This window comes from Tamandua tetradactyla, chromosome 11 (assembly GCF_023851605.1).
Source record: "Tamandua tetradactyla isolate mTamTet1 chromosome 11, mTamTet1.pri, whole genome shotgun sequence".
NCBI classification, from domain to species: Eukaryota; Metazoa; Chordata; class Mammalia; order Pilosa; family Myrmecophagidae; genus Tamandua; species Tamandua tetradactyla.
Window position 1 is genome coordinate 78611330 of NC_135337.1, and position 15592 is coordinate 78626921.

At 40.6% G+C, this 15592-nt stretch overlaps 2 long non-coding RNA genes across 3 annotated transcripts in view; one reads left to right on the forward strand and one right to left on the reverse strand.

The window, feature by feature from the left end:
• Positions 1-15479, forward strand: part of LOC143650401 (uncharacterized) — a 41234-nt gene extending 25755 nt beyond the window's left edge. The window contains exon 3 of the long non-coding RNA XR_013159545.1: positions 15310-15479. This is a non-coding gene — a long non-coding RNA (uncharacterized LOC143650401). The remainder of the gene's footprint in view (positions 1-15309) is intronic.
• LOC143650400 (uncharacterized) overlaps positions 1-15592 on the reverse strand; it is an 88452-nt gene that overhangs the window by 12875 nt on the left and 59985 nt on the right. The gene's annotated exons all lie outside the window — the stretch shown is intronic.

Consider the following 15592-nt stretch of genomic DNA (forward strand, 5'->3'; position numbering starts at 1 on the left):
GGGAAAGAAAGTTGGAATGGATGGCAGTTATGTCACATGGATTGAGCAGTTATCATAATTAATAATTCCTATGGAATTGTAAGAGATGAGGCCCCTGTGGGGCCTCCCATCTCTAACTCAGAAATAACTGAGACTATATGGACAGGCAAGCTAAATCAGAGTTTAATACATAGAGGACAATTTGTGCCAAATCCATGGGATAATAAATATAACATTAGTCAAAGAAATTCATAGACAATTTTCCTAGGACTGGGACCAATCTATATAGTGAATTCTAGTAACTATAACTTCTCTTTAAACAGCAGCCATAAACACTACATGCAAATATGTACTAAAAATCCATATGTATTTGTTAAAGGTCATATGCATATAAGAAATCAAACTTTTAATTGTGAAAATTGTTCTCTCTTCATCTGTCTCCAAGTATTTTTGTTGCAGGAAAATGAAACGATTGTAGCAGCAAGGAGAAGAGGTACACTGCCGGTGCAAATGTCAAGATCCTGGCAATCCTCTCCAGAAACACAAGTTCTGATCCATTTGGCAAAAGAATATCTGAAAAGGACTAAGAGACTAATTGGACTCATTATTGCAGCTGTTATTGAAATCACTGGAATTATCACAGTGGCTGTGGTCGCTGGAACTGCACTGCATCAAACTATACAGACAGATGTAGCATTATGTTAAAGGATGGCATAAAAACACCAGTGAAGTGTGGCATAGTCTATCTTATATTGATGAGCAAATTAATATAGACTAAATGATACAAAGACAGCATTGGTTCATATTGGAGATCAAATGTATAATTTAAATTTCTTACGAAGTTTGAAAGGTGACTGGAATAAGAGCAATTTTTGTATTACCCCTTTCTGAAATAGAATGGGAAAAGATAAAAGAGGCATCTTTTGGGGCTTTCAGATAGTTTAAGTCTCGATATCTTAGAATTACAAAAAAGGGTATTAGAAATATCTCAGAATAATTTACATATAGCCTATGGAAATGATATTATACAATCAATTACCCAAGAGTTTAAAAATCTTAACCCTATTTATTGGTAGAAATCGTCTCATTTTCTGACAACATTGGGAATAGGAATTTTACTTTTTATACTACTTCTTTTCCTCTTAAGTGTCCTGAAGCACCATTTGCTATCTGTCAAACCTTGGGGCTTAAGAAAAAACAAACATTCTCTCCCTCTCAGACTATCCTGAATTAAGCAGATAGCAGTCTCCACAGTTTATTGCCGATGCCACTCCGAAGCCAGCTGCTCCCAATAAATTCCGCAGGTTTTCCATTAATCCTGGCTCCTACATTTCCCCCTTTTTATTTTATAAGCCAGGGTGACTGTGCCTGTCTTAAGTTGCCCTTAGGCTCTGAAGTAAGGGTCTTACCCGTCATTGGCTACCAGTCAAGCTCTCTGACTTTGATTCGTGAGGGAGCCAAGGGCTTTCGCCAGAATCACCGTGTTAGCTCGGCTCTGCTTAGTGGCACGGCTTGCTACTTTGAACATTTGTTGTCTGACACAGCTGAGGAGGGAGAGAAAGAGTATAAACAGCCCCAAACCTAAGCCTATAGTAGTCAAAACATGATGTGATTTCCACCAGTAAACAGGATTAAGATTTTTTAGCTCTTGGGTAAGTGATTGTATAATATCACCTCCGTTAGTTATATGTAAATTACTTTGAGATATTTCTAAAACCTGCTTTTGTAATTTTAAAATATAAAGACTTAAACTATCCGAATGTCCCAAAATACGCCTCTTTACCTTTTCCCATTCTATTTCAGAATGATTATATCTTAAAGGGGTAATACAAAAATTGGTCTCATTCCAGTCACATTTTAAACTTCGTAAAAAATGTGAATTATACATTTGATCTCCAATATGAACCAATGCTGTCTCTATATCATTTGGTCTATTATTAATTTGCTCATCAATATGAGATTGACTATGCCATAGTTCACTGGCATTTTTATGCCATTCTCTAACATAATGCTGCATCTGTATAGTTTCATGCAATGCAGTTCCAGCGACCGCAGTCGCTGTGATAGTTCCAATGATTCCAATGACAGCTGCAATAATGAGTCCAATTAGTTTCTTAGTCCTTTTCAGATATTCTTTTGCCAAATGGATCAGGATCTGTGTTTCTGGAGAGGATTGCCAGGATCTTGACATCTGCACTGACAGCCAAAAACCTCTTCTTCTCCTTGCTGCTATAATCGTCTCATTTTCCTGCAACAAAAATACTTGGAGACACGTGAATAGAGAACATTTCTCACAACTAAAGTCTGACTTCTTATATGCATATGACCTTTAACAAATACATATGGCTCTCTAGTACATATTTGCATATAATGTTTATGGCTGCTATTTAAAAGGAAGTTATAGTTACTAGAATTTGCTATAAAAATTGATCCCAGTCCTAGGAAAATTTTCCATAAATTTCTCTGATTAATGTTGCATTTATCATCCCATGGATTTGGCACAAATCATCCTCTATGTATTAAACTCTGATTTAGCTTGCCTGTCCATATAGTCTCAGTTATCTTCGAGTTAGAGATGGGAGGCCCCACAGGGGCTGTATCTCTTACAATTCCATAGGAATCATTAATTATGATAACTGTTCAGTCCATATGACATAACTGCCATCCATTCCAACTTTCTTTCCCATCTAACAGGCAAGTATTATTTGATTCCATAGAGTTAAAAGAGGGATATACATATAGGTAATTATGAGAATCATTCTGAATCTTAAACCATGTAGTTCGATTACTTATTCTCATACCTGGTAATTCATTACCTATGCCTATGGGTCTTTCTAAAACTGAAAGAGTTAAATTTGATACCATTTTTCTTCTTTCTTAAGTAGTTTAGGAAGCCTTGAATCTACTGGACCTTGGAATCTTAAACTTGTATTCAGATATTTTGGTAAAGTTGGATCTGCCCATGTTAGGGCCCACAGCAGAGGTGGGTTAGGAATATAAACCCAATAAGTATAAATATGTCCCTGTCCTTCAGCAATTAAAACGATATGTCCTATAATATACATTACCCATTTAGTTATTTTTGTCCGGGTCAACATGCCTGGGTTTTATTCTCTGAGGGTATCCAAACCAAGGTTCCATCACCTGTAATGATAACAGCAAATCCCCTACCCACACCTTTATCATGCCTGGTTTCCATAGATCGTCCTTAACATCTTTCCAATAGATCAGCTGCAGCTGCAGTTCTGTTTTGAGTCCTATCGCTTTTCTTTTCCAAATCATTAAAATGTTGTTCTGCAGGAGCCTGTGATGAATTATCATAAATGTTTTAAAAATTTTAAGTAAACAATGCTTTTGCTAACTGATCTTCAGGTGTACTTATTTGTACAACATCATCCTCCTGATCATCATCTCCCCCTTTTTGTTTCAAGAGCACAGACTTTATGGTCTGGTTTGCTCATTCAATAATTCCTTGCCCAGAGGGATTATGTGGAATTCCTGTGATATGAGTAATATGAAAAGTAGTACAAAATTTAGAAATTGCTTTCCTGTATAAGCAGGACCACTGTCTATTTTAATAGATTGGGGGCATCCCATAACAGAAAAGCATTAAGTAAATGTGATCGAACGTGGCAAAAACATTCTCCAGATTGTGCGGTAGCCCAGATGAAATGAGAACAGGTGTCTATGATAACATGTACATACTGCATTTTACCAAAATGTCAAATACGAGTAACATCCACTTGCCATAATTCATTTGCTTTTTGACCTCGAGGATTAACCCCTGATGTAAATGGGAGTGTATTTAAAGGCCCACATGTTGGACAAGTCCTAACAATGTCCTGAGCTTACTGTTTAGATAAAGATGGAAATTTCTTTCATAGCCCTTTGCTATTAATATGAGTCAATTTGTGAAATGTTGTGGGATTTTGAATCACCCCCACAAGAGTATCTGCTTGCTGATTTTGTAATGACAAAGGACCCTGAAGATTGGTATGAGCTCTTACATGCATGATAAAAAGGGGATTGATTCGACTCCTGACTAATGTTTGTAAATGTAAAAACATTCCAGACAATTCATCTCTTTCAAACAAAGAAGCTGTTTCAATGTGAGTGACTGTTTGGCAGACATACTCAGAATCAGAAACAATATTAAGAGATTACGGAAAATTTTGCAATACCTGAATTACAGCTGCTAATTCAGTGCTCTGGGCTGAGGTATAAGGTGTTTTCCAACTTTTGTTTTCCCCTGGGGTGACATATGCAGCCTGCCCATTACTACTACCATCAGTAAAGATGGTAATGGCTCCCTCCAGCGGGGCAGCTGAACTACTTTAGGCAAAATCCATTGTGTTCTTTTTAAGAATTGTAAAAGTTTTGACATAGGCAAATGATTATCAACTTGTTTTTTAAAATCACTTAATGCTATTTGCCAAGAGGAATTGAAGATAAATAGACTTTGAACCTCTCCCTTTGTGAGATCACACACTATGCGATGAGGATCGTGACCTCTTCATTGATAATATCTTTAGCGACCTTTGGCTAGTAAAGAAATGATTTTTAACAGATATGTATTCAAATGTTTTTGTCAATTATTTGGCAAAAAAATCTATTTTAAAACATTATTTTGCTAAAACAGGCCTGTGGGAGATTGCAAGGTAAAGAAAATAATAAAATCAACCGGTTTTTCTAAATCGATTTGAATAAGCTGTCCTTTTTGAATGCGTTGTTCAATTAATTGTAATTCTTGTCCAGCCACAGATGTTAACTGCCTTTTACTTAATAAATCAGAATTTCCTTGTAAAATATCAAACAAGTTCTGTAACATATAATTAGGAATCCTTAAAGTGGCAGGTAGTAAAAATGAAAGCAGAGTGTCAATAATGACATATACCCTTAGTAAATGACCAGATTTTGTAAAATGAATTCATTAGATTGACTGAAATGAATGCAGGAACGTGAATTCTTTATAATTAGCTGTGCATTTTTGGTGATTTTAAATTTACTGCATGCAGTTTTTATGATATTTTCATACAATGGTGGCCAAATTCCACTGAATGAAGCTGAATGTCAGAATGATAGAGGGAGGAGGGCTGGGAGCACAAATGAAAACAGAAGGAAAGAGATACGATAAAAACTGGGATTGTATACCCTAGGAATGCCTAGAGTGTATAATGATAGTGACTAAATGTACAAATTTAAAAATGTTTTGCATGAGGAAGAACAAAGGAATGTCAATACTGCAGGGTGTTGAAAATAGATGGTAAATAATGTTTTAAAACCTTAACTTATGTGTGAGATTAAAGCAAAAAAAAGTTCATTTGGTACAAAATTTAGATTTTGACTAGTGGATTTCCTAATATAACTTATGTGGACAGCGTAATTGAACACCATAAGTAAATGGAACCTTTAGTAGGGCATGATATATTGTAGGTTTCTCCAGAGTGATGCCCCAATAAATCCCAGAGTGATCTGAACAGTGAATAAAAAAGTATTTACAAAGCTCCCTTGGGGGAATGGTGAGAAAGGGGGAAAACTCAACTTCCCCAAGTGGAGAATTCTTGATATTCTCACAAGCAGTGGGGACAACCAAAGCAATAGGTGGAGCCTTCAATCTGGGGGGTTGTTCATATGAAACTTAACCCTGCAAAGGATAGGCTAAGCCTACTTAAAATTAGGCCTAAGAGTCACCCACAGAGAACCTCTTTTATTGCTCAGATGTGGCCTCTCTCTCTCAGCCAATACGACAAGCAAACTCACCGCCCTCCCCCTCTCTACGTGGGACATGATTCCCAGGGGTGTGGACCTTCCTGGCAATGTGGGACAGAAATCCTAGAATGAGCTGGGACTCAGCATCAAGGGACTGAGAAAACCTTCTCGACCAAAAGGGGGAAAAGCAAAATGAGTCAAAATAAAGTGTCAATGGCTGAGAAATTCAAGCAGAGTTGAGAAGTTATCCTGGAAGTTATTCTTACACATTATATAGATATAACCTCTTTAGTTAAGGTGTAATGGAGAGGCTGGAGAGAACTGCCTGAAAATGCACAGCTGCGTTCCAGTAGCCATGTGTGCTGGTTTGAAAGGAAGTATGCCCCTTAAGAAAAGCCACGTTTTGATATAAATCCCATTTCGTAAAGTCAGAATAGTCCCTATTCAATACTGTATATTTGAAACTGTAATGAGATCATCTCCCTGGTTGATGTGATTTAGTCAAGAAGGGTTGTTAAACTGGATTAGGGATGATATGTCTCTACTCATTTGGGTGGGTCTTGATTGGCTTACTGGAGTCCTATAAAAGAGGAAATAGTTTGGAGAATGAGAGATTCAGAGAGAGCAGAGAATGCTGCAGCACACCACAAAGCAGAGAGTCCACCAGCCAGTCACCGTTGGAGATGAAGAAGGAAAACACCTCCCGGGGAGCTTCACGAAACAGGAAGCCAGGAGAAGACACTAGCAGATGAGGCCGTATTCACCACGTGCCCTTCCAGCCGAGAGAGAAGCCCTGTGTTCGCCATGTGCCTTCTCACTTGAGTGAGAAACCCTGAACTTCATCGATCGGCCTTCTTCAACCAAGGTATCTTTCCCTGGATGCCTTTGATTGGACATTTCTATAGACTTGTTTTAATTGGGGCATTTTCTTGGCCTTAGAACTATAAACTAGCAACTCATTAAATTCCCCTTTTAAAAGCCATCCATTTCTGGTATATTGCATTGCAGCAGCTAGCAAACTAGAACACCATGTTCCTTGAAGATGATTGTATAATGATAGAGCTCTCGCAATGTGACTGTCTGATTGTGAAAACCTTGTGTCCGATGCTCCTTTTATCTACCTTATTGACAGACAAGTAAAACATATGGGTTAAAAATAAATAAATAATAGGGGGAACAAATGTTAAATAAATTTAGTAGATTAAAATGCTAATGATCAATGAAAGGGAGGGGTAAGGGGTATGGTATGTATGAATTTTTTTGTTTTCTTTTTATTTCTTTTTCTGAATTGATGCAAATGTTCTAAGAAATGATCATGATGATGAATATACAACTATGTGATGATATTGTCAGTTATTAATTGTATATCAATAATGGAATGATCATATGGCAAGAATGTCTGTGTTTGTATGTTGTTATGTTGAATAAAAAAAAACAAAGAAGGACAGACTACACCAAATAGAGTAGATCATACTTCAAGACACTTACTAATCAGATTGTCAGACGAGAAAGAGAAAGAAAGAATTCTGAAAGCAGCAAGACAAGAGCAATCCACCACATACACGGGAAGCCCAATAAGACTATGTGTGGATTTCTCTGCAGAAACCATGGAGGCAAGAAGGCATGGTATGATATATTTAAGATTTTAAAAGAAAAACTGCCAACTACTAATTCTATATCCAGCAAAATTGTTCTTCGAAAATGAGAGGGAGATTAAAATATTTTCAGAAAAACAATCACTGAGAGAATTTGTGACCAAGAGACCAGCTCTGTAAGAAGTACTAAAGGAAAAGGCAGGAAAGAGAGGTCTGGAGAAGTGTGTGGAAATGAAGACTATCAGTAAAAATAAAAAGAGGAAAAAAATAGATACGACATATAAAATCTAAAAGGCAAAATGGTAGAAGAAAGTACTGCCTTTACGATAATAACACCAAATGTTAATGGATTAAACTCCCCAATCAAAAGACACAGACTGACAGAATGGAGTAAAAAGCAGGGCCCATCTAAATGCTGTCTACAAGAGACTCATTTTAGACCTAAGGACAAAAATAGGTTGAAAGTGTAAGGTTTGGAAAATATATTTCATGCAAACAACACTCAAAAAAGAGAAGCAGCTATACTAATACCTGACAAATTTGACTTCAAATGTAAAACAATTAAAAGAGACAAAGATGGACATTATGCATTAATAAAAACAAAAAATCAACAAGGATATATAACAATCATAAATATTCATGCACCAAGCCTGAGTGCTCCAAAACACATGAGGCAAATACTGACAATACTGAAGGGAGAAGCAAACACTTCTACAATAATAATTGGAGACTTCAATTCTGTGCTCTCATCAATGGATAGAACATCTAGACAGAGAATCAATAAAGAAAAAAGAAACTTGAACAATACAATAAATGAACTAGACTGATGGAGATGTCATAATTTCTGCCAACATGGCTGCAGTGGCTGGTGCAAGGCAACACAAAATGCCCTAACCCACGACCAGCTTTCTTCCCGGAACTGGCAGTGGTTCGCGCCAAAAGCACTGACCTTAAATCTGTCCTCCGCTCTAGCAAAACAGTGACCAACCCCAGAAATCTGCCCTCCATTCTAGCAACAACGGTGACCAATCCCAGTCCGACACGTGTTCCTGCATGCTCCCAGCCTATATAAGCCTGTGCACTTCCTCAATAAAGCCTTCCACTCACCCCTGAGGGTTGTCTCCTGAGTCGGTGCTGTGTGCCGTGTGTCTGTGTGACTGACTTAGTACGGCCACTTAGACCCAGCCATCAGCTAACCAACACTAGACTTAACAGATGTATTAGTTAGGGTTCTCTAGAGAAACAGAATCAACAGGGAACACTTGCAAATATAAAACTTATAAAAGTATTTCACATGACCATGGGAATGCAGAGTCCAAAATCCACAGGGCAGGCTGTGAAGCCGACGACTCCGATGGATGGTCTGGATAAACTCCACCAGAGAGGCTCACCAGCCAAAGCAGGAATGGGACCTGTCTCCTCTGAATCCTCCTTAAGAGTCTTCCCGTGATTAGATTAAGCATCACTCATTGTAGAAGACACTCCCCTTTGGCTGATTACAAATGGAATCGGCTGTGTGTGCAGCTGACGTGATCATGATCTAATCCTATGAAATGTCCTCGTTGCAACAGACAGGCCAGCACTTGCCCAATCAGATAAACAGGTACCACAACTTAGCCAAGTTGACACATGTTCCTAACCATGACAGTCCACCCCTTGTCAACTGGACAGCCATATATATATCACCTTAAACCATACTTAATTTCCAAATGAAAACAATAAAGCACACATTTTTTCCTTTTACCTAACAATAATCAATTGTCCTGCGTATACTGGAAATACATTAAATCTCTCCAGAATAAAGTGCAAATCCTTGGGCAACATTCATTCTTAAACCTGGTATCTTACAACTAAAATAGTATAACATAAGTAAAACAGCATTACAGTCCTTGTTTCTGTAACTGATCACATGGTCGAAGTTCATATTTTTCACTACCTTCTTCCACTACCCATTCCACGTTCCCTTTACCCTTAGCAAGCACTTCAGCTGGACGTGATTCTTTGCCTGGTGGGGTGACCCAAACCTTCATTCCTGAAGTTTCAGAGCCATTAGTAGTCCTGCCTGGATTGCGTTGTTGCAGTTTTCCACTGATTTTAATCACAGGGCATGGTAGTCCTAAAAGACGCCCTAGGGGATCTCCTATATTCCAGGAAAACTCTTCTTTACCTCCATTATGTAGTTGCAGTCCTACTTCCTCCTGATAGTCAGAGTCAATTACCCCAAAAATAATGCAATCCCCTTCTTGGCTTGTTGATCTAGGGGCATAAGTAGCCCAAAGTGACCAGGCAGTCTTAACTTCCAGTTCAGAGGAATCATTGTTCTTCCTCCTGGAGGAAGCACACCACATTTTGGAACGAAAACCTGTAGACCAGCAGAACTCAGGGTAGCAGGGACAGGAAGCAAAAATTTTCCTAGTGGATCACAAGGGGTAATACTGAGTGGTACCACACCCACTTCCACCCCTTGGTTCCTGGACCCATGGATCCTAGCTATGGGAAAAACAGCACCATACAGCGGACGCTGATTCAGAGCATATACAGCTTCCTGGAGAACATTACACCAGCCTTTTCAAGGTATTGCCACCTAGTTGGCACCATAATTGAGTTTTCAAAAGGCCATTCCACCATTCTATCAATCCAGCTGCTTCTGGATGATGTAGAACGTGGTAAGACCAGAGAATTCCATGAGCATGTGCCCATGCCCACACTTCATTTGCTGTGAAGTGTGTTCCTTGATCCGAAGCAATGCTATGTGGAATACCATGACAATGGATAAGGCATTCTGTAAGCCCATGGATGGTGGCTTTGGTAGAAGCATTGCATTCAGGGAAAGAAAACCCATATCTAGAGCATGTATCTATTCTAGTTAGAACAAATTGCTGCCCCTTCCATGAAGGGAGTGGTCCAATGTAATCAACCTGCCACCATGTAGCTGGCTGGTCACCTCGAGGAATGGTGCCATATCAGGGGTTCAGTGTGGGTCTCTGCTGCTGGCAGATTGCGCACTCAGCAGTGGCTGAAGCCAGGTCAGCCTTTGTGAGTGGAAGTCCATGTTGCTGAGCTCATGCATAACCTCCATCCCTACCACCATGACCACTTTGTTCATGAGCCCACTGGGCAATGACAGGAGTTGCTGGGGAAAGAGGCTGACTGCTATCCACAGAACGGGTCACCTTACCCACTGGATTATTAAAACCTTCCTCTGCTGAAGTCACCCTCTGGTGTGCATTCACATGGGACACAAATATCTTCATGTTTTTAGCCCACTCAGAAAGGTCTATCCACATACTTCTTCCCCAGAACTCTTTGTCACCAATTTTCCATCATGGTCTTTCCAAGTCTCTGACCATCCAGCCAAACTATTAGCAACAGCCCATGAGTCAGTATACAAACGCACCTCTGGCCAGTTTTCCTTCCAAGCAAAATGAACAAACAGGTGCACTGCTTGAAGTTCTGCCCACTGGGAGGATTTCCCTTCACCACTGTCCTTCAAGGACACCCCAGATAGGGGCTGTAATGCTGCAGCTGTCCACTTTTGGGTGGTACCTTCATATCGTGCTGAGCCATCGGTAAACCAGGTCTGAGTTTTCTCTTCCTCAGTTAATTCACTGTAAGGAACTCCCCAAGAGGTCATAGCTCTGGTCTGGGAAAGAGAAGGTAATGTGGCAGGAGTGGAAACCATGGGCACTTCTGCCACTTCTTCATGTAACTTACTTGTGCCTTCAGGACCTGCTCTGGCTCTATCTCGTATATACCATTTCCATTTTACAATAGAGTACTGCTGTGCACACCCAAATTTATGGCTTGGTGGATCAAACAACACCCAACTCATGATAGGCAACTCAGGTCTCATGGTAACTTGGTGGCCCATGGTTAAGCATTCAGTCTCTACTAAGGCCCAGTAGCAGGCCAAAACCTGCTTCTCAAAAGGAGAGTAGTTATCTGCAGCAGATGGCAAGGCTTTGCTCCAAAGTCCTAAGGGTGTGTGTTGTGATTTTCCTATACGGGCCTGCCAGAACCTCCAGACAGCATCTTTATTTGCCACTGACATTTCCAGCACCAATAGATCTGCTGGATCATACGGCGCAAGTGGCAGAGCAGCTTGTACAGCAGCCTGGACCTGTCACAGAGCCTCCTCTTGTTCAGGTTCCCACTCAAAATTAGCAGCTTTTCTGGTCACTCGATAAATGGGCCGGAGTAACACACCCAAATGAGGAATATGTTGTCGCCAAAATTCAAAAAGACCAACTAGACATTGTGCCTCTTTTTTGGTTGTAGGAGAGGCCAGATGCAGCAACTTATCCTTCACCTTAGGAGGGATATCTCAACATGCCCCACACCACTGGACACCTAGAAATTTTACTGAGGTGGAAGCCCCTGTATTTTTGTTGGATTTATCTCCCATCCTCTGACACGCAAATGCCTTACCACTAAATCTAGAGTAGTTGCTACTTCTTGCTCACTCGGTCCAATCAACATGATATCATCAATATAATGGACCAGTGTGATGTCTTGAGGGAGGAAGAAATGATCAAGGTCTCTGTGAACAAGAGTATGACATAGGGCTGGAGAGTTGATATACCGCTGAGGTAGGACAGTGAAAGTATACTACTGACCTTGCCAGATGAAAGCAAACTGTTTCTGGTGGTCCTTACTAATAGCTATTGAGAAAAAAGCATTTGCCAGATAAACAGCTGCATACCAGGTACCAGGGGATGTACCGATTTGCTCAAGCAATGATACCACATCTGGAACAGCCACTGCAATTGGAGTTACCACCTGGTTGAGTTTACGATAATCCACTCTCATTCTCCAAGACCCATCTGTTTTCTGCACAGGCCAAATAGGAGAGTTGAACGGGGATGTGGTGGGAATCACCACCCCTGCATCTTTCAAGTCCTTAAGAGTGGCAGTAATCTCTACAATCCCTCCAGGAATACGGTATTGCTTCTGATTTACTATTTTGCTTGGTAGGGACAGTTCTACTGGCTTCCACTCTGCCTTTCTCACCATAATAGCCCTCACTGCACGAGTTAGAGAGCCAACATGGGGATTCTGCCAGTTGCTCAGTATGTCTATGCCAATTATACATTCTGGAACTGGGGAAATTAACTACAGGATGGGTCTGGGGGCCCACTGGACCCACTGTGAGATGGACCTGAGCTAAAAACTCCATTGATCACCTGGCCTCCATAAGCCCCCACTCTGACTGGTGGTCCAGAGTGACGTGTTGGGTCCCCTGGAATTAATGTCACTTCTGAACCAGTGTCTAATAATCCCCGAAATATCTGATCATTTCCTTTTCCCCAATGCACAGTTACCCTGGTAAAAGGCCGTCGGTCTCCTTGGGGAAGACTTGGAGGAAGATTAACAGTATAAATTTCTGGCAGTGTAACAGGTTTCTTCCCCAAAGGGACCTAGCCTCCCCTTCATTCAAGGGGCTCTGGGTCTGTAAACTGTTTCAAGTCTGGAAATTGATTAAGGGGCCGTGACTCTGTGTTTTTGTAATTCAGGTTAGACTTCTGTTCACTTGACCTAGAACTCTTTGGTTTATACAGCTCAAACAAGAATTTAGTAGACTGCCCTTCTATTGTATTTCTAGATACCCCATGATTTACTAACCACTGCCACAAATCTCTGCATGTCACATAATTTTGACACCTCCTTTGAGTTTGCTGTCTATTTTAATAGCCACGTCCACCCTGTTTTTGGTGATTAAGTGCTGCCACCTGGCTTCTGCCAACCTGGGATCCTGTCATCCCCATTGTGTAAAGGATTCCAGCTCAGTGACAGCAGTTTCTACAGTAATATCTGACCTACAGAGAAGCGCAACCACAGAGCTCTTTAGGGATGATGGTGCTAGTCTCACAAATTTATTTCCCACTGTTCTGGTAAAAGGTGCATCTTCTGGACATTCCTGGGGTGTAAGAGCAGGCTTTGCATGATAAATCCACTCTAACATTCCAATCTCTCTAAGCCTCTGGATCCCCTCATCTACATTATACCAGGGCAGTTCTGGCATTTCAACCTCAGGTAACGTTCGCCACCTTTTTATCCATGTTTCAACCAACCACACAAACAAACAGTTAACACCTTTTCTAATCACTCGAGCTGTAACACTGAATGCAGAATCTCTGCTTAGTGGGCCCATATCAATAAATTCAGCCTGATCCAGCCTCATATTCCTCCCACCATTATCCCACACTCTTAAAATCCATTGCCACACATATTCCCCTGATTTCTGTCTATATAGATTGGAAAACTCACACAGTTCTTTTGGAGTATAACGTACCTCCTCATGTGTGATACTTTGTACCTCACCTTTAGGGGCCTGTTGGGACTTTAGTCTAGTCATAGGTCTCGAAGAAATGAGGGGTGGTGGGGGTGGGTCATGAAAAAAATTAGAAATATCTTCCAAGCCATTTTGCTTCAGGGCCTTCATTTGCAGATTCCTCTGGTGAAATAGGATTAATCACTCTAGGGCTAATCCCTTCAGGAGGAGATTAGGTGGCCAATTCCTCAAGGCAGGCTGCAGGTGGGGCAGTTATGTCCTCAGGGCAAACTATTACAGGGTTATCTAGAGAAGACTCAGCATGATCTAGGGCTTCAACCTCACCCCCGACATCATTATCAATCCATGTCACCATCCCATTTTTCAGGGTCCCACTCCTTTCCAATCAATGCCCTCACTTTAACGGCAGACACCATGCAAGACCGAGATTTCAGCTTATGTTGTAAAGGTGCTACTCTAACGATAAGATTCTGAGTCTGATTTTCAGAGATCTCAAGTCTACGGCTACAGGAAATAAGATTTTCCTTCAGGATACTCATAGAAACGTCGACATTTTTCAGACCGCGCATAAGCTTCTCGTTGGAAGCCTTAAGCCCATCCCTTCCACCCCTTAATGTAGCCAGTGTATCTAACAACAACCAACAAACATCTCTCTAACTCTTCTTATTTCTACAAAACTTAGAAACACATCTTATTTCTACAAAACTCTGTAAAGGTGTCAAAAACATTATCCCCCAGAGTCTGGCTTCAGACAAGCGAAGCATTAGGAGAATCGAATGATGATATTTTGACTATCTCCTTTGCCAACTCACTCCATGGATTGGGAATGTCGTTCTGACTGTGGGAATCAGAGTCCTCAGTGTCTCTGAGTCCAGTCAGAGTAGAAAACCATTCATAAAAACCCATTTTTAAGATTCTGTTTCTTAAGAATCACTCCTGGTACCAAGATGTATTAGTTAGGGTTTTCTAGAGAAATAGAATCAACAGGGAACACTTGCAAATATTAAATTTATAAAGTGTCTCAGTGACCGCAGGAACGCAGAGTCAAAAATCCACAGGCCAGATGACCTGCATCTCAGTGGGTGCGCATGTCCTCACCTATCACTCCCCACCAGCGCCGTGTGGGTGTGGGAGGAGGGGTCCCAACACACCCAGGCTGGCAGCAGGAACCCACCCTCTGCCACTGCACTGAAGACTAGCCGATACTGCCATCTGCTGGTCATTCCGGTAAACTGCCTTCACTGCTTCAGTCACAAGTCCCGTCACATTTCTGACAGCTACTGGTATATCTTCGTGAATTTGGTCTTTCTTTCTCTTTGTCTCTGTGTCTCTCTGTGCATCTCTATCTCCTCTCTATTACGCTGTTTTTCTCTTTCTAACTCTGATGGACCCATTGAGAGTAAGTTTCAGATATCAAGATGCTTTAGTCCTAAATATGTCATAATGAATTTCTGGAGTAAAAGGGCATTTCCCTATGAACCTAAAACTTTAACATAACACCAATATTGTTGTTTAATACATAGTTTGCAATCAAATTTCCGTTGACTTTTAAAAGAAACAGAATCTAATCAAGATTCTTACTTCCAACTTTAGTGTCCTTCAATCTAGAAAAGTCCCTTATCAACTTTTCCTTTAATCTTTCATAATACCTATTTTTTTAAATATTGCCATCTATAGTTTTGTAGAACGTTCCTCAGTTTGTATTTTTCTGATTTTCTCATGATTAAATTGCAGGTATGTATTTTTGGCAAGACGATCACAGAGCAGATGCTGTATTCTTTTTGGAGCATCCTATCAGGATGTCAGCTTCTCACTTAATTGGTGATAACGGGTCTGACCACTTGGCCAAGGTGGTTTCTTCACTTTAAAGGTCACTTTCCATCCGGTAACTAATAATTAATCTCTGGGGCAATGCTATGAGACTTTGTGAATATCTTCTTCTCAATAACATTCCACCAGATGGCTTTAGCTCTCACTGACGACTGTACTAGAATCTGTTATGACCACTGTGATTTCC